We start from the raw sequence: 21,031 nt of genomic DNA on the forward strand, positions 1-21,031 counted from the left end.
CATGAAATAATTACTGAGCACCAACTGTGTGCCAGAACTGTTGTATGCATTGGGGAAAGAGTTGGGAACTAACACCGAAAACCTGGCTCTCATGGACTTTACATTGGGTTTGAGGAAGCGAGACCTTAAGCAAATGAACGAACACTGTATATATAATATGTCAAGAGTTGGTATGTGCTATGGAGGAAAATAAGACAGAGGAAGGATGAAGAAAGAAAATGGAGAGGGAAATTTTATTTCACATTCAACTGCAAACTATTTAATTGATATGAGGCTATTTATAGTCATTGATCATCTAATTTCGTGTGGTTAGTTATTTTTTACTGCAGAGGTATTTGAATGTTGGGTGCTGCCCCAAATCTTTATTTTTTTGAATATCTTTTTAAATTGAAGTATTGTTGATATACAATATTCTATTAGTTTCAGGAGTACATCATAGTGGTTCAACATTTATATACATTACAAACTGATCACCACAGTAAGTCTAGTAACCATCTGTCACCATGCAAAGTTATTACATTATTACTGAGTGTATTTCCTATGTGGTACATTACACCCCCATGACATTTATTTTATAACTGGAATTTTGTACCTCTTAATCCCCTTTACCTATTTTGCCCAACTCCTCACCCCCTTCCCCTCTGGCCACCAACAGTTTGTTTTCTGTATCTATGGGTCTGTTTCTGTTTGGTTTTGTTTGTTCTTTTGTTTTGTTTTTGAGATTTCACATATAAGTGAAATCATACAGTCTTAGTTTTTCTCTGACTTATTTTACTTAGCATAATACACTCTAGTTCCATTCATGTTGTCACAAATGGCAGTATTTCATTCTTTTTTATGGCTGAGTAATATCCCATTGTATACATATATATATATACCACATCTTTTTTATCCATTCATCTGTTGATGGACACTTAGGTTGCTTCCATATCTTGGCTATTGTAAATGATGCTGCAATGAACATAGGGGTGCATATATCTTTTCAAATTAGTGTTTTTGGTTTTTTCAGGTCAATAGCCAGGAGTGGAATTACTGGATCATATGGCAGTTCTATTTTTAGTTTTTTGAGGAACATACATACTATTTTCCATTGGCTGCACCAATTTACAATCCCACCAACAGTGCACAAGTGTTCCCTTTTCTCTATATCCTCACCAACACTTGGTATTTGTCTATTTTGATAATAGCCACTCTGACAGGTGTGAGGTGATATCTCATTGTAGTTTTGATTTGTGTTTCCCTGATGATTAGTGATGTTGAGCATCTTTTCATGTGTCTGTTGGTCTTTCTTGGAAAAATGTCTATTCAGATCCTCTGCCCATTTTTTAATCAGATTTTTTTTATATTGAGTGTGTGAGATCTTTATATATTTTGGATATTAACCTCCTATCCGATATATCATTTGCAAATATCTCCTCCCATTGAGTAGGCTGCTTTTTCATTCTATTGATGATTTCTTTCACTGTGCAAAAGCTTTTTAGTTTGATGTAGTCCCATTTGTTTATTTTTGCTTTTATTGCCCTTTCCTGAGGAGACAGATTCAAAAAACTATTTCTAAGACTATTGTCAAAGAGGGTACTGCTTATGTTTTCTTCCAGGAGTTTCATGATTTCAGGTCTTACATTTAAGTCTTTAATCAATTTTTAGTTTATTTTTATATATGGTATAAAAAAGAGGTTCAGTTTCGTTATTTTGCATGTAGCTGTCCAGTTTTTCCAACACCATTTATTTAAGGGACAACTTTGGGCTTCCCTGGTGGCAGAGTGGTTAAGAATCTGCCTGCCGGGGGGTGCCTTTAAGATGGTGAAGGAGTAAGACATGGAGATCACCTTCCTCCCCACAAATACATCAAAACTACATCTACATGTGGAACAACTCCTACAGAACACCTGCTGAACGCTGGCAGAAGACCTCACACCTCCCAAAAGGCAAGAAACTCCCCACATACCAGGGTAGGGCAAAAGAAAAAACAGAGACAAAAGAATAGGGATGGGACCTGCACCAGTGGGAGGAAGCTGTGAAGGAGGAAAGGTTTCCACCCACTAGGAAGCCCCTTCACTGGCGGAGATGGGGGTGTGGTGGGGGGGAAGCTTGGGAGCCACAGAGGAGAGCACAGCAAGAGGAGTGTGGAGGGCAAAGTGGAGAGATTCCCGCACAGAGGATCACTGCTGACCAGCACTCACCAGCCCGAGAGGCTTGTCTGCTCACCTGCCAGGACGGGCGTGGGCTGGGAACTGAGGCTCGGGCTTCAGAGGTCAGATCCCAGGGAGAGGACTGGGGTTTGCTGCACTGCATGAACACAGCCTAAAGGGGGCTAGTGAGCCACAGCTAGCTGGGAGGGAGCGTGGGAGAAGGTCTGGACCTGCCTAAGAGGCAAGAGACCATTGTTTTGGGGTGCACAAGGAGAAAGGATTCAGAGCACTGCCTAAATAAACTCCAGAGATGGGTGCGAGCTGCAGCTATCAGTGCAGACACCAGAGACAGGCATGAAATGCTAAGGCTGCTGCTGCAGCCACCAAGAAACCTGTGTGCAAGCACAGGTCACTATCCACACCACCCCTCTCGGGAGGCTGTGCACCCTGACACTGCCAGGGTCATGTGATCCAGGGACAACTTCCCCAGGAGAACACACACCATGCCTCAGGCTGGTGCAACATCACATTGACCTCTGCCGTCGCAGGCTCGCCCTGCATTCTGTACCCCTCCCTCCCCCCGGCCTGAGTGAGCCAGAGCTCCCTAATCAGCTGCTCCTTTAACCCTGTCCTGTTTGAGTGGGGAACAGATGCCCTCAGGCGACCTACACACAGAGGTGAGGCCAAATCCAAAGTTGAACCCCAGGAGCTGTGTGAACAAAGAAGAGAAAGGGAAATTTCTTCCAGCAGCCTCCGGAGCAACGGATTAAATCTCCACAATCAACTTGATGTACCCTGCATCTCTGGAATACCTGAATAGACAATGAATCATCCCAAAATTGAGGCAGTGGACTTTGGGAGCAACTGTAGACTTGGAGTTTGGTTTCTACATCTAATTTGTTTCTGTTTTTTTGTTTATCTTAGTTCAGTGTTTAGGGCTTATTGTCATCAGTAGATTTGTTTATTGATTTGGTTGCTCTCTTCCTTTTTTAATTTTATATATATATATATATATATATTTTTTTTTTTTCCTCTTTCTCTTTGTGTGTGTGTGTATGTGTATACTTCTTTCTGTGATTTTGTCTGTATAGCTTTGCTTTTGCCATTTGTCCCAGGGTTCTGACTGTCCGTTTTGTTTTTTTGTTGTTGTTGTTGTCGTTGGTTTGTTAGTTTTTAGTATAGATTTTAGTGCTTGTTATCATTGGAGGATTTGTTGTTTGGTTTGGTGGCTCTCTTCTTTCTTTCTCTTTCTTTTTTTATTACTTTTTAATTTTTTAAATTTTAATAATTCTTTTCTATTTTAATAACTTTATTTTATTTATTTTTTTCGTTCTTTCTCTCTTTCATTTATTTTTCTCCCTTTTCTTCTGAGCCATGTGGTTGACAGGGTCTTGGTGCTCTGGCCGGCTGTCAGGCCTGAGCCTCTGAGGTGGGAGAGCCGAGTTCAGGACATTGGTCCACCAGAGAATTCCCAGCCCCACAAAATATCAAATGACGAAAGCTCTCCCAGAGATCTCCATCTCAATGCTAAGACCCAGCTCCACTGAACAACTAGCAAGCTACAGTGCTGGACACCCTATGCCAAACAACTAGCAAGACAGGAACACAAACCCACCCATTAGCACAGAGGCTGCCTAAAATCGTGATAAGATCACAGATATCCCAAAACACACGACCAGACGTGCTCCTGCCCACCAGAAAGACAAGACCTAGCCTCATCCACCAGAACACAGGCACCAGTTGCCTCCACCAGGAAGCCTACACAACCCACTGAACCAACCTCACCCACTGAGAGCAGACATCAAAAACGATGGGAACTACGAAACTGCAGCCTGCAAAACGGAGACCTCAAACACAGTAAGTTAAGCAAAATAAGAAAACAGAGAAATACACAGCAGATGAATGAGCAAGGCAAAAACCCACTAGACCAAACAAATGAAGAGGAAATAGGCAGTCTACCTGAAAATGAATTCAGAGTAATGATAGTAAAGCTATCCAAAATCTTGGAAATATAATGGAGAAAATACAAGAAATGATTAACAAGGAACTAGAAGAACTAAAGAGCAAACAAACAATGATGAACAACAAAATAAATGCAATTAAAAATTCTCTAGAAGGGATCAATAGCAGAATAACTGAAGCAGAAGAACAGATAAGTGACCTGAAGATAAAATAGTGGAAATAACTACCACAGAGCAGAAAAAAGAAAAAAGAATGAAAAGAGTTGAGGACAATGTCAGAGACCTCTAGGAGAACATTAAACGAAACAACATTCAAATTATACAGGTCCCAGAAGAAGAAGAGGAAAAAAAGGGGGGACTGAGAAACTATTTGAAGAGATTATAATTGAAAACTTCCCTAATATGGGTAAGGAAATAGACAATCAAGTCCAGGAAGCACAGAGATTCCCATACAGGATAAATTCAAGGAGAAACATTCCAAGACACATATTAATTAAACTATCAAAAATTAAATACAAAGAAAAAATATAAAAAGCAGCAAGGGAAAAGCAGCAAGTAACATACAAGGGAATCCCCATAAGGTTAACAGCTGATCTTTCAGCAGAAACTCTGCAAGCTAGAAGGGCGTGGCAGGACATATTTAAAGTGATGAAAGGGAAAAACCTACAACCAAGATTACTCTACTCAACAAGGATCTCATTCAGATTCAACAGAGAAATTAAAACCTTTACAGACAAGCAAAAGCTAAGAGAATTCAGCACCAACAAGCCAGCATTAGAAGAAACGCTAAAGGAACTTCTCTAGGCAGGAAACACAAGAGAAGGAAAAGACCTACAAAAACAAGTCCAAAACAATTTAGAAAATGGTAATAGGAACATACATGTCGATAATTACTTTAAATGTAAATGGATTAAATGCTCCCACCAAAAGACATACACTGGCTGAATGGATAAAAAGCAAGACCCATATATATGCTGTGGACAAGAGATCCACTTCAGACCTAGGAACACATACAGACTGAAAGTGAAGGGATGGAAGATATTCCATGCAAATGGAAATCAAAAGAAAGCTGGAGCAGCAATTCTCATATCAGACAAAATAGACTTCAAAATAAAGAATATTACAAGGGACAAAGAAGGACACTACATAATGATCAAGGGATCAATCCAAGTAGAAGATATAACAATTGTAAATATTAATGCACCCAACATAGGAGCACCTCAATACATAAGGCAAATGCAAACAGCTATAAAAGGGGAAATTGACAGTAACACAATCATAGTAGGCAACGTTAACACCCAACTTTCACCAATGGACAGATCATCCAAACTGAAAATAAATAAGGAAACACAAGCTTTAAATGACACATTAAACAAGATGGACTTAATTGACCTTTATAGGACATTCCATCCAAAAACAACAGAATACACTTTCTTCTCAAGTGCTCATGGAACATTCTACATGATAGATCATATCTTGGGTCACAAATCATGCCTTGGTAAATTTAAGAAAATTGAAATTGTATCAAGTATCTTTTCCGACCACAATGCTATGAGACTAGATATCAATTACAGGAAAAAAATCTGTGAAAAATACAAACACATGGAGGCTAAACAATACACTAGTAAATAACCAAGAGATCACTGAGGAAATAAAAAAATGTGTAGAAACAAATGACAATGAAAACACGACAACACAAAACCTATGGGATGCAGCAAAAGCAGTTCTAAGAGGGAAGTTTATAGGAATACAATACTACCTCAGGAAACAAGAAATATCTCAAATAAACAACCTAACCTTACACCTAAAGCAATTAGAGAAAGAAGAACAAAAAATAAAAAATAAAAAAAGGAAAGTTAGCGGAAGAAAAAAATCATAAATATCAGATCAGAAATAAATGAAAAAAAATGAAGGAAAAGATAGCAAAGATCAATGAAACTAAAAGCTGGTTCTTTGAGAAGATAAACAAAATTGATAAACCATTAGCCAGACTCATCAAGAAAAAAAGGAGAAAACTGAAATCAATAGAAGTAGACATGAAAAAGGAGAAGTAACAACTGACACTGCAGAAATACAAAGGATCATGAGAGATTACTACAAGCAACTCTATGCCGATAAAATGGACAATCTGGAAGAAATGGACAAATTCTTAGAAAAGCACAACCTTCCAAGACTGAACCAGGAAGAAATAGAAAATATAAACAGACCAATCACAAGCACTGAAATTGAGACTGTAATTTAAAATATTCCAACAAACAAAAGTCCAGGACCAGATGTCTTCACAGGTGAATTCTATCAAACATATAGAGAAGAACTAACACCTACAGTTCTCAAACTCTCCAAAATTACAGGAGAGGAAGGAACACTCCCCAACTCACTCAAAAAGGCCACCATCACCCTGATACCTAAACCAGACAAAGATGTCAGCAAAAAAAAAAACTACTGACCAATATCACTGATGAACATAGATGCAAAAATCCTCAACAAAATATTAGCAAACAGAATGCAACAGCACATTAAAAGGATCATACACCATGATCAAGTGGCGTTTATCCCAAGAATGCAAGGATTCTTCCATATATGAAAATCAATCAATGTGATAAACCATAGTAACAAACTGAAGGAAAAAAACCATATGATCATCTCAATAGACACAGAAAAGCTTTTGACAAAATTCAACACCGCTTTATGATAAAAAACCCTCCAGAAAGTAGACATAGAGGGAAATTACCTCAACATAGTAAAGGCCATACATGACAAGCCCACAGCCAACATCATCCTCAATGGTGAAAAATTGAAACCATTTCCACTAAGATCAGGAACAAGACAAGGTTGCCCACTCTCACCACTATTATTCAACATAGTTTTGGAAGTTTTAGCCACAGCAAACAGAGAAGAAAAAGAAATAAAAGGAATCCAAATAGGAAAAGGAGAAGTAAAACTGTCACTGTTTGCTGATGACATGTTATTATACATACAGAATCCTAAAGATGCTACCAGAAAACTACTAGAGCTAATCAATGAATTTGGTAAAGTGGCAGGATACAAAATTAATGCAGAGAAATCTCTTGCATTCCTATACACTAATGATGAAAAATCTGAAAGAGAAATTAAGGAAACACTCCCATTTGCCATTACAACAAAAAAAAACCATAAAATATCTAGGAATAAACTTACTTAAGGAGACAAAAGATGTGTATGCAGAAAACTATAAGATGCTGATGAAAGAAATTAAAGATGATACAAACAGATGGAGAGATATACCATGTTCTTGGATTGGAAGAATCAACAGTGTGAAAATGACTGTCTACCCAAAGCAATCTACAGATTCAATGCAATCCCTATCAAGCTACCAATGGCATTTTTCACAGAACTATAACAAAAAAATTCACAATTTGTATGGAAACACAAAGGACCCCGAATAGCCAAAGCAATTTTGAGAAAGAAAAATGCAGCTGGAGGAATCAGGCTCCCTGACTTCAGACTATACAACAAAGTTACAGTAATCAAGACAGTAGGGTACTGCACAAAAACAGAAATATAGATCAATGGAACAGGATAGAAAGTCCAGAGATAAACCCACACACATATGGTCACCTTATCTTTGATAAAGGAAGCAAGAATATACAATGGAGAAAAGACAGCCTCTTCAATAAGTGGTGTTGGGAAAACTAGACAGCTACATGTAAAAGAATGAAATTAGAACACTCCATAACACATACACAAAAATAAACTCAAAATGGATTAAAGACCTAAGTGTAACGCCAGACAATATAAAACTCTTAGAGGAAAACATAGGCAGAACACTCTATGACATAAATCACAGCAAGATCCTTTTTGCCCCACCTCCTAGAGAAATGGAAATAAAAACAAAAACAAACAAATGGGACCTAATGAAACTTAAAACTTTTGCACAGCAAAGTAAACCATAAACAAGATAAAAAGAGAACACTCAGAATGGGAGAAAATATTTGCAAACAAAGCAACTGACAAAGGATTAATCTCCAAAATATACAAGCAGCTCATGCAGCTCAATATCAAAAAAAACAAACATCCCAATAAAAAATGGGCAGAAGACCTAAACAGACATTTCTCCAAAGAAGATATACAGATTGCCAACAAACACATGAAAGGATGCCCAACATCACTAATCATTAGAGAAATGCAAATCAAACCTACAATGAAGTATCACCTCACACAGGTCAGAAGGGCCATCATCAAAATATCTACAAATAATAAATGCTGGAGAGGGTGTGGAGAAAAGGGAACCCTCTTACACTGTTGGTGGGAATGTAAATTGATACAGCCACTATGGAGAACAGTATGGAGGTTCCTCAAAAAACTTAAAATAGAACTACCATACGACCCAGCAATCTCACTACTGGGCATATACCCTGAGAAAACCATAATTCAAAAAGAGTCATTTACCACAATTTTCACTGCAGCTCTGTTTACAATAGCCAGGACATGGAAGCAATCTAAGTGTTCATTGACAGATGAATGGATAAGAATATGTGGCACATATGTACAATGGGATATTACTCAGCCATAAAAAGAAACAAAATTGAGTTATCTGTAGCAAGGTGGATGGACCTAGAGACTGTCATACAGAGTGAAGTAAGTCAGAAAGAGAAAAACAAATACCGTATGCTAACACATATATATGGAATCTAAAAAAAATAAATAAAATGGTTTTGAAGAACCTAGGTGCAGGACAGGAATAAAGATGTAGACATAGAGAATGGACATGAGGACACGAGGAGGAGGAAGGGTAAGCTGGAACGAAGTGAGAGTGTGGCATGGACATATATACACTACCAAACATAAAATAGATAGCTAGTGGGAAGCAGCCACATAGCACAGGGAGAACAGCTCAGTGCTTTGTGACCACCTAGAGGGGTGGGATAGTGAGGGTGGAAGGAGACACAAGAGGGAGGAGATATGGAGATATATGTATATGTATAGCCGATTCACTTTGTTATACAGTAGAAACTAACACACCATTGTAAAACAATTATACTCCAATAAAGGTGTTAAAAAAAAAGAATCTGCCTGCCAATGCTGGGGACACGGGTTCGATCTCTGGTCTGGGAAGATCCCTCATGCCGCAGAGCAACTAGGCCCGTGTACCACAAATACTGAGCCTGTGCTCTGGAGCCTGTGAGCCACAACTCCTGAAGCCTGTATGCCACAATTACTGAAGCTTGCGTGCCTAGAGCTTGTGCTCCGAACAAGAGAAGCCACCACAACGATAAGCCCTTGCACTGCAACGAAGTGTAGCCCCTGCTCGCTGCAACCACAGAAAGCCCGTGCACAGCAACAAAGACACAAAGCAGCCAATAAATAAATAAACAAGGAAATAAATAAATAAAATCTATTTTAAAAAATGTTTGGTAAGAGACTACCTTTTCCCCATTGTATGTTCTTGCCTCCTTTGTTGTAGATTAATTGACCATACTAGCATACGTTTGTTTCTAGGCTTTCTCTTATGTTCTATTGATATATGTGTCTACTGTCATGGCATATTTTTTTTATTACTATTGCTTTGTAGTATAGTTTGAAATCAGGGAGTGTGATGCCTCCAGCTTTGTTCTTTTTTTAAAAAATAGATTGCTTTTGCTGACCTGAACGTTGCTGGAGATGTCTGCAATATAGAGCATATGCATATAAATTTATAAAATTTAAGAAATGTATTCTAAAGCACAACTGTACTGAGAGATTTCAGATAAGAGATCATGGATGTCTATGAGCCAGACTTCAGGAAAGGGGTCAGGACTAAAAATATAAATGTGAAAGGCATCATTTTATAGATGGCATTTTGTTAAAGCTAAGTGGCTGGGTGTTATCTGGTGGTGAGAAGAGGAATAAGGATTGAATTGTATCTCACTCCACTGTTTAGAGTGATGACCTGGGAGAACAACAAAGAGATTGTCCAGAAAGTAAATGAAGAAAGTGTTTCAAGAGCACTGCAGGAAGGCATGATCAGCTGTGTGGAATGTAGCTAATAGGTCAGGAATGTTGAGGATTGAGCCTGTGAAAGAAAAGTAGCAGCAACATTGAGCATCCTTGCTCGTTTTCATCATCACTGGGAGGGTTCACTATACAGACAGCCATTCTTGATACATGTTTGATTCTGTATCTGAAATGATTGCATCATAGTCACTTCTTTGACACACTACTTAAATTACTGACATTCCTGGATGTGAGAGCTATGTCATGGAAGCAGTTAGTACAGTCAAAAAACACAAACTTCAAACACAAATGGACCTGGGTTCAAAACCCACATCTGATTGGGTTACCCACATCATCATAAATCAACCTCCGACAAGTTATGTAACATTGCTGTATCTCATTTTCTTACCTGAAAAATGAGGCTATTAATAGCAATCTCAAATGTGTGTTAAAGATTAAAAGAAATAACCTACATAAAGGGCTTTAGCACATAACAGGTCCTCAAGTTCTTCCTCTTTTCTAGGGAAAGTGGACAACCTGTAAACGTAAAGCATGGTGGTAAGGCAAAGCATGCACCGAATGAGACCACAGGAGACATGGACTGGGGCTTTGGCCCCAGTAGCTATATTATGTGAAACTCCGTAACTCACATCATATATAAACTTTAGAATCAAAGATCAACAGCCAACAGATCCAAACTAGCACGTTTGGTTTGATTGGAACAATATTTTAGTTTGTTGTTTGGTTAGTATGTATCACTCTCTAGTTTGCCACAGTTCATACTTTCCTCATGGCATCACTCATTTAATTTGCCTGCCTGTCCCTGAATCAATTTGTTTGCCACCCCTGGAGTAAATCATCTTTCTGGTCCCTTCATTTAGAGTATTTTATAAGTTTTGTAGCTAGCACTCCAAGATGTCCTTGTTCAAGGCATGTTTATGTATAGAACACTGTAAACACAAAGCTTAGGGTCTACATGCTTTTCAACACACTGCAGAAAGTTTTAGACCTGAAAACAAAATGATTGCCTTTCAAATAAGAAAGATGAACAGAAAAATTAAATTGTAGAAGTTTTTGTACACAAAATATATAACGGCATAGCAACCATTCAACTACAACTGGATTAAAGTAGTTTAATATTAAAAATAAAGTTTATGTCACAAGAATAAAACTAATAATTTATTTATTGGGCAATTTGGAACTAGAGAAAATTATCAAAGCTCTTTTTAAATTTTTAGGGCAAATTGCATTTCATTTTAATATGGAGGCATAAGATGGAGTTCTTTATGAACTATAGTTGCTTTTCTGTTCTTTTGTCAGTCTTCTTGGGAAATATATCCAATAGCTTTTGACTTTCTTTGTCCATTTCCTCCACAGATTTCTCCAAGTTAACAGAGGAATGAGGAAGGAAATGGTTATAGATGCTTCTTATTCATGCACTTTTACCTTACTATACATCTTTATGTCCTTAAAATTTATCACATTGTAGGTGCTCAATAATGTTTATTGGCATAAACATCTGCTGAGGGGAAGGCACAGATAGCAGGACGCAGTTGCCTGGAAGGGGTATAACATATAAGGTTTTAGTTGGTTCTTTATAAGATATATGAACTCTGACATTGCTCTGGGAAGTAGTATTCCCAGCATCCCTTAATTTTAAGAGGGGACACATGACACAGTTGCTACCAAAGAGGCATAGGTATGAGTCTGCTCAGGTTTCTGGAAAAGCTTTTACTTTTTTGACTTAATGGGAAAGATGCAGCTGGGTGGCATTCCTCTTCCTGCCTTGAATCCACGTGTAATATCTGGAGGAGTGGATGACACGTTGACAACATAAGTTGATAAGCCAGCATGCTGGGGTTGGTGGAGTGGAGAGACTGGAAGACACTGAGTCTTTGATGTCATTGACAAACTGCTGCCCTGGGCTTAGATCACATACTTCCGCATTGCTTATTATGAGAAAATTAAACCCAATTTGTGTAAGTCACAGAAAATCGGGGGGGGGGGTTGTTTCTTTTTTTGTTTTTTGTTTTTAACTTGCACCCCAAAATATGTCTGATTGTTATACCATGGGAAGGGATGGTAAAAAATAGAAGGGAAATGAAGGTCTTTGGCATTAGGGTCATTCAGAAACTCTGAAGCTAAGAAGCTGGAGGAGTATTCTGGAAGCAAAGTGACTGTTTAGATATACAGCTAAAAATCAAGTAAGTAAAGCATTTAAGAAAACCTCCATGGTTGGGGAAGTGGGGGATGGGAACTAGATATTTACACCCTGAAGTCCAAAATATCCAAGTGGATGATGGAACTATCAGATACTCACTGGGGACTACCTCAGTCCAGGAGCACAGGTACCAGAGATGATACAGGAATAGACCTTAGTACAAAGGAAATGATGCCCCTTATAATATTCATCTATGCATCTCAATTTTCTTAGCAATTTTGGCAGGAGTATGGATGGTAGATTATGAAGGTGAACTCCTTAGAATTGCATGAAATAAAGATTTTCTCTGGTCAAGTCATAAAATATTCCCCACTAGACTGTGAGATACTTAAGGGGAGGAAGGGAGGTGGGGAGAAGAAGGTGTTTGTGCATATTGGACTTGAGGGACTGTGGGACAGGGATTTGGAGATGACTCCCAGGCAAATGTATATATAGCTGGGAAGTGTTTAGACTGCTTTAACGTGACTTATGAAAAATAATTTATTTTGGAAAGGCAATTGGGGAAGGAAGTTATTTTTGTCCTGTGGCTATTTACAATAAATATGTAATCCAGAGGTTTACAAAAGCTTGGTATCCTTAAGGCACATATTTAGAATTTGTTTTCCAGTTTTGTCAGTTCTTTTGGCATTAGAGAAGCCACTCAGTTCATTGTGACATGGTGCCTTTCATTTCCGTGCCTGTCACTGAGTTCTGTTTCTTCAGCAGAGACATAATCACCAGCAGTGGGGTATAGGATGACTCACTGCATCTGTGGGCCTCAGTTTCCACACTTGAAAACAAGGCAATGGAAGTAGTTTTTCACGAAAGTGCCTTCCAGCTCTGACATTCTATGGTCCTGGAATTCTACAACACAGATGTTATTACCTCTCAGTCCCGATAAGCAGGTAACTGACTTGACCCAACTCATTTTCCAGAAATGGAAAGTCAGGCATCCTCTGAGGGTAGATAGGTTGCATCAACTTTCTTAGATAAAGGATAACTCATCAATGTTAATATAGTAACTCTGGTATATGAACTTGCATCCTGTAAAATTTTAAAACATAAATAAAAGTCTTTTTTTCTTTGAAGTCTGAGATCAAATATATCTCTACTGAGAAGGAGAGTGAAATTGGAATTGTCCTAAAAGCTCAATGTCTACAACTTGACTCAACTAAATGACCTTAAATTAGCTGCCTTGTTTTATAAAATCTGGACAAGAAAATCCTCTCATTCAGAATTATATAGCTCTAATCAAATATCTGCTGCATGCCATAATCTTTGCTAGGTCCTTTCATAGTTTCATTATCCACTAGACAATTATCAACTCCAAAGGATATCTGTTTTTATACATTCTTGTATTTACAGAACCTAGTACAGCACCTGGCACATTAAAGACACCCACAAATATTTAAGGTATTTGTGGTAACAATTACTTCCTGTGAAACTTGAAATAGCAATATGAGGTAGGTAACTACTACTATTATCTCTATTGTGCAAACTGAGGCTCAAAGAAGTCAGAAAATCTGGTGCCAATGTCACAGACAGACATTGGCAGAGCTATGGCTTGAATCTAAGCATCTTAACTCCAAAGACAGTACCTTTTCCACTAACTAGATTGTGCCTTCCTACCATGGCTTTCCACCTGTTTGCTGCTTCCTTAATACTCCAAACTGTGCAAATAGATTTTCAACTAGAATATGGAAATGATCAGCCTCTGATAAGACAGGATTTTTTGTTTAAAACATTTTGCAACAAAAGATAGCTTTCCTTGAGGCTAGCTTAGAGTAATAAATATGCCCCAATACAATCTCACAGAGAACAGGAAAGAGTTAAAAGACTGACAAAGAACAAGTATACAGAGATGGAGGATTCTGAGAAGAGGATAGGAGACACCAAAGGTAAGAGCTATGGGAGAAACAAGAAATAAAAGCTAATGCTAATGGATATAGGTATACATATAGCTGATTCACTTCACTGTACAGCAGAAACTAATAACATTGTAAAGCAATTTTACTCCAATTAAAAAAAAATTAGGCCAGAGGACAATTAAAAAAAAAAAACAAACAAACAAACTAATGCAATATTGCAGAGGAGTCATTCCCCAAAGTCCAATGCCCCTATGAACCAGATGGGCTGAGACGCAATCATTATTTTTTTCCTTTATTTTGAACTCTATGGGTGCTTGAGTGACAAGCAATAATGTTATTTAGAATGGGATCTGTTCATCTCTCGAATTCATTTGTGAAATTCTTGGGTTACAAACCCAATGACAGAGCTATACCATTAATACTCAGTTATATCAAGCAGTCTTTCATCAACTGCCAGTTTGACTTTAATATTACTAAAACTTCTATGAAACCCAGTTTTCTAGAATTTGAATGAAGTTGGCTGGGTCAGCTCATCACCCTTTCTTTCTTCAATTACCCATGTATTGGGGGAGTTCTTCTCTTCCTCTGTCAAATATTTACTGAGCTCCCAACCCCCTAAAAACTACCAAGTACCTTCAAGGTTTCAACTGAATAATCCCTTCTTCATGAACCCAAGGAGTCTAAGAATTGGTTTTGTTACAGTTAACCAGTTTTGCCATGAACTAAAAAGTTTGGCTTCATTGAGACATTATGTGTCAAGTGATATCCACCATACTAAGGGATTATACCAGCCATCTCTCCTTTACCTTTTGGATGTAGGAAAAGGATAAGTAGTAAATTTTAAAACATTGGATGGAAAAAAAAATCAAACCAAAATTGTCTTTCAAACTCAGGTTACTCTACATTCTGTATAAAAATTTAGATGTTATCTTCCTAACTTGGTTTGTGCCAGGTTCTGCCAAAATATTAAATAAATGTCTAGAATTCTGAGCTTGAATCATGAATTCAATGCATTGCTTACTAGCTCCAGAACTTTTAAGAAATTACCTAACTTCTCAGTTTTCTCATCCATAAAATAATACTTATTGTTATCAGGTATATTGAACTAGATAAAGGTGAAACACTAACCATGGTAGCTAACACATTGTTTTAAGAAATGTAAGCAATTGCTGTTATTAATTCACAAAGAAACCCACTCTCACTTCTTTTATTCATTCTGGATAGTCAAGCCAATGCTATAACACATGAAAAGACAATTAAAATTTTAAATATTATAAATGAGATAAGATTGTAATTTTTGTACATAATACATATGTAAAAGTCTAAGATTCTATTTAGAATTTATTAAAGTGTAAGATAGTTTAGTAAGCATCTGGATTTCATATTGTATATGTATATATGCAATATATATATTTAATATATACATTTTATATATAGATAGCACATATGGAATCACTTGCATACTAAATTACCATGTATATTTATCTGGAAGTCATATACATATATATACACGCACAGACATATATGTGGACTCCAGCTACATACTAAATTATCATATATATTTATATACATTTATATATACACTTTACACCCAACAGTAACCAATTTGAAATATAATACAAGTCATTCACAATGGCAAAATATGTGAGATTCTGTATGTTTTTGCCCTAAGACTTTGATATAACTGATAGAAAAAAGCCAACATAATTAAAGAATGTAGTTTTTTAATGACAAAAGATGAGAAACTTTTTCTTTTAGAACTTTTTACACAAAGCAGGACACAACACAGCTTGTCCCCACTTGAATTCACTGGCTTCACAGTTTTCCTAACGTTCCCCATAACATGTCCATTGTTGTATCAAGGAAACAAATTGAGCTATTACATTTTTTTTAACCAATTGAATTGTTTACTTCTTTTTTTGGTAAGAAATCACATACCAGTAAATTGACTCACTTTAGTGAGCATGACATGTCTGTAGGATAATTTATGATAGTTTATTTTAGTTTGTCTTTTGGGGCATCAACATCACAGACACATGACCTTTGACAGACAGTATTGGTTCCAAATAACTAATCATTTTTAAGGTTCAAATTGTCTCTACTTGGTCACTGGCAACCCCCTCAATAGACTGGCGCATTTATCCTTTGAACTCTACTCTCAAGTACATTAGATGGTATTCTTTTTAACAAAAAGATGCTTTGGTGTGAACTTTTGTTCTGGTTTTTTTTTTTCTTTTCAAATAATAAATTATTTACTTTCTAAAGATTTCTGGGTTTTTTTGGTTTTATTTTTTTGGAATATAGCATTTGACACCAAAAATACTGAGGTTTTTTTTCATATGATCATTCAGGGTGAAAAAGTGATGCACACATTACAAGCAGAAAGGCTACTTTTTTATCAAAAGGTGTGACTTCATTTATATGCACCATCTTTATGCATTTAACTACTTACTGAGTTTCTTTTTACCTTATTCTACATGAGAGTTTGTTTTTCCAAAGTTCACTCCTTTTCCATTAACATGTTAATAATTGTCATAACCGACACCATATTCACATTTCCTTGATGCATACTGACGTAGAGAACCATTATATGGGCTTATAGGGTATTGATTTTTATGAAAGTTTAGGTTATCTAGTTATTATTTTTTCCAAATCTCTACAGTATCTTAAAATATGATCTAAAAATATGATTTATCACTTCTTTCCTACTACACTGGAATCATTGGCCTGCTGTGACTTATATTGTCCTATTTGGAAATGGAAATCCCTGATACACTTTAAAGTGATTCACTTCACATTAATACTCTGCTTAAAACTTCTCAACACAATTACAATAAAATCCAAACTAAAGTGGCCAACAGCTGTCTTCTCTGATCTCATCATTGACTAACTTGTCCTTCATTCACTGCTCTCCTGCTACAGTGGCCCTCTTTCTGCCTTTTGAATGTGTGTCCTTCTGCTTCAGGGATTGAGCACTGGCTGTCACCTCTCTCTGGGCCTCTCTCCCTCACATCATTATAAGTCTGACTCTTCTCACTGTTAAGTTTCTTCAAATATCACTTCCTCTTCAGGCATTTCCCAAGCTTCCTAGCTAAAGTACCCACACATAATCTCCTCTTCTCCATCGTCCTGTGTTATCTCTTGCATAGAAACTATCACTTTCTGAAATACTATTTGTCTGTCTAAGAATGTGTGTCTGTCTTCCCAGTAAAATGAAAGCTCCATGAGAGTTGAGACTATTTGTGTTATTCTTCACTGTTTTATGATGCTTGGCACATATTAAGTACTCAATAGATAATTGTTAAAAGTCAAATAAAAGATTGAAACACAAAAAGTAAGTGGAGAAGACAAAATATAGAAAAAGATTATTAAAATCTTTTGCTAGAGAAGGCTTTTCTAAGGATACCACCAAGAGGAGAAGCATAATAGACATATTTGTTTATACATAAAATTGTAAAACTTCTGTGTAGTAAAAATTCTCCATAAGAAAAGTTAAAAGAAGAAAATATTTACAGCATATATAATTAACATTGGTAAATATCAGTTCAGATTAACCCAGCCACATGTTTTAAACCTATTTAGAGAAGAGTCATCTTCCTGGTTCAGTTTTGCCCAGACATCGTTTAAAATAAGTATAACAGTAATCATCATAGGAAATGATGCAATACTAAAGGCAAACAGCTCAGTAAGGAAGAGGGCAAGAGTAATGAATAGGCAATTCACACATGCAAATGGACAGTAAAATATATGAAAACACATTCAAATTTATTAATGATTTAAAAATACATATTTACACAATGAAATATAATTTGCTGTCTATAAAATTGGTAAAAATTTTAAAATATTAGTAACAGGCTAAGCTGTCATTTGTGTGGGGAAAATAGGTTTTCTAATATATAATTGGTGGAAATCTGAATTATAATGACGTTTTTGCAAGCCAATGTGTCAATGTCTATTCAAATTTAATTACACATACCGTTTGACTCAGCAATACATTTCTAAGAATCAGTTTATCAATATGCTAAACTATATATACAACATTGTTTATAATAACAATATAGTAACAATCTAAATGTGCAAAAACAGGAAACAGGATAAATAATGCATGGTATACCCATGATGGAATTCTGTGTGACCATTAAAAATAAGTCAGTCTGAATGTAGTAACTTACAATGATATCTATGATACATTAAGAGAAAAAACAAGTTGAAGATCAGTATGTACTCTGAGTCCCTTATTGGAAAGGACATTCTAATCTGCAGATACAAGACTCCTGACTAATTATGACTAAAATCGCAAAGACACCTTATGATTCTCTATAACAAGAACTCTGGTGGAATTGTTACAGGATTATTTCAACAGTCAATGATGTTAGAGCATTGGGTCAATGACTCCATAATTCTCTTGGCTTTTCCCTCATGGTCACAAAATGATTGCAGCAAATAACAAGTCTCTGTACCAGCTTCTCAAGATGAAGAGAACAAGGGGAACATGCTTTCTTCTCAAAAATCTGTGGCTTTTTACCCAGCAAGATAATCTCTCATAGGAACCTTCTATAAGATTTGCCCTAATTTCACACAGTCCAGAACTGTGGCACATGGCCATACCTTGCTACACAGAAGCCTGCAACAGTATCATACAAAAGGGAGTGGATTTTATGGCCCATTTAGAGGTATCATAATCTATCCCCAGGGTTAGAGGAGGAGCCTACTGTCCTAAAATCAAGAGATCTCTGCCCTCAGAAGCACTGACCATAAAAGAAATGATTGGTAATTTAGACCTCAGTAAAATTAAAAACTTCTGCTCTTCGAAAGGCAGCATTAAGAGTATAAAAAAAAAAAAGACTGAGAGAACACATTTATAATACATATATCTGATAAAGGACTTGGATCCAGAAGCTATAAATTTTCAACAAAGTAAAAAGAAAAAGATAAATAAGTCAATTTAAAATGGACAAAAGGGTGGGAGGGAGATGAAAGAGGGAGGAGATATGGGGATATATGTATATGTATAGCTGATTCACTTTGTTATAAAGCAGAAACTAACACACCATTGTAAAGTATTATACTCCAATAAAGATGTTAAAAAATAAATAAAATAAAATAAAATGGACAAAAGACTTTGACTCCTCAGCATTGAGACTATCCAAGTGGTCAATAAGCTTATGTGAAAAGTTATCAACATCATTACCCATGAAGAAAATTCAAACACAAGTAAAAACCACAATAAAATCCATTATATACCCACCAGAATGGCTAAAATTAAAAATACTAACAATAACAATGCTGGTGAGGACATAGAGCAAGTAGAACTTTTGTACATTTGAGCTGGAAATAAATTGGCTCTGTCACTTTAGAAAATTCTTTGGTAATATCTACTAGCTAAACTTACAAATACTCTAGCCAAATGGCGTTAGGTGTTAGGCATGTGTCCTTTATGGTGAATAGACGGAGATGGTAGACACCCAGTGCCCCAGATCTATTTGGGGCCGTAGTAGGAAAAGTTACTGAGGGCTGCAAAGCCTTCTCTAAGCTCATCTCATCAAGATGGAAAAATCCACCAGGAAAACGAATATGCCTGTGAATAACTGAGAGCTGCCTACAGTATATTCGCCTGAAATGACATTTTCTCTCATATGAATGATGAAAAGAGAAGGAAAGCAACTTTAGAGGTCATCTCATTTAGTGCCCTTGCCAATGTGCCAATCTTTTACATAATTCTTACTTTTAAAGAGTCTCAACGGTTGTGTAACAAGTGGAAAATATGCCTTTACTACCAAATAGGGGAGGTGTGCTGTATGGTCAACTGACTAGAAAACAGGCTGTGAAATCTGCCCATTTGTTTACCTTGCCACCTGGAACAGTGTGACTGTGTTTTTGTTTGTGTGTGTTTGTGTGTGTGTGTGTGTGTGTGTGTGTGCATGTGTGTGTGGGGGGCGGGGGGATGGTGTATGGTGTGTCTGTCGGAGAGAGTTGAAGGGACCAAAAGAGAAAGAGACAGGTGATGTGAGGATTCTGGGTTAAATCCATTTAGCAGCACTTGCTCAGGTTAAGTATTGACATGCCCAACATTGACAGAAAACAAAGAATCTAGATTTTTAACCTCAGTCCTTTCATTCTAGTTTTCTCTGAATCCCAAGAGCATCAAGATAAAGTTCTTAGTTTGTAGGAACACAAGAATAAGATGTTCTGACATGGCTTTCTGCAGACCCCCTTCTGAATCTCTGAAGGCAGCCTACCTTAGCACGGCTGGTTATTATGTTTTCTAGTATTATCCAATGAGTGTTACGTCATTATTTATTGTTACCCCTTAATCTATCACCCTTCGACTACTTCCCTCACTTACTCAACACATACAGTTTGCTCATCTATTTTCCATTAGCTTTTGAGTTTCCAAAGCCTAGATGCCAAGGGAAATAGAAAGGACTCGTGCATGTAAATGCAGATTTTAAAGAATATCTGAGAAGTAGAGCCATGCTTCTTTATTCCTCAGACTAGATAAAGCCCTCAGAGTGGAGAGGAGGGAAGAAAGGGAGTGTGTATCGAGTCCATAGACACTGGTCATTCCCAGAGTGAAAGGAGCTCTGTGTGGGGCATCTTGAGCCAAAGCCAGTGTGCAAAAAAGAGAAATTTGCTGCATTTGAGAGTAGAGGGTCCTTATGTCTCACATTTCTGGAGGTCAGCAAGTCCTCAAAGAAGGTGTCATAGGACTAGGCTGATAGGACTTTAAATTGGAGTTTCTCAATGTGTAGTGTGATCTAGATGCAGTAGAAAAACTCTCCTGAGAGGCACCCAGAAGAAGAAAAGAGAGAACCAGAGCAGAAGGGACCCAACGGCAGGATGAGGATGGCCTTGAACGGATGGACAGCAGAAGGGCAGGGGCATCTCCAAGTAGACTAGCCTTATCACTCATCCATT

This window comes from Balaenoptera ricei, chromosome 20 (genome assembly GCF_028023285.1).
Source record: "Balaenoptera ricei isolate mBalRic1 chromosome 20, mBalRic1.hap2, whole genome shotgun sequence".
Lineage (NCBI taxonomy): Eukaryota > Metazoa > Chordata > Mammalia > Artiodactyla > Balaenopteridae > Balaenoptera > Balaenoptera ricei.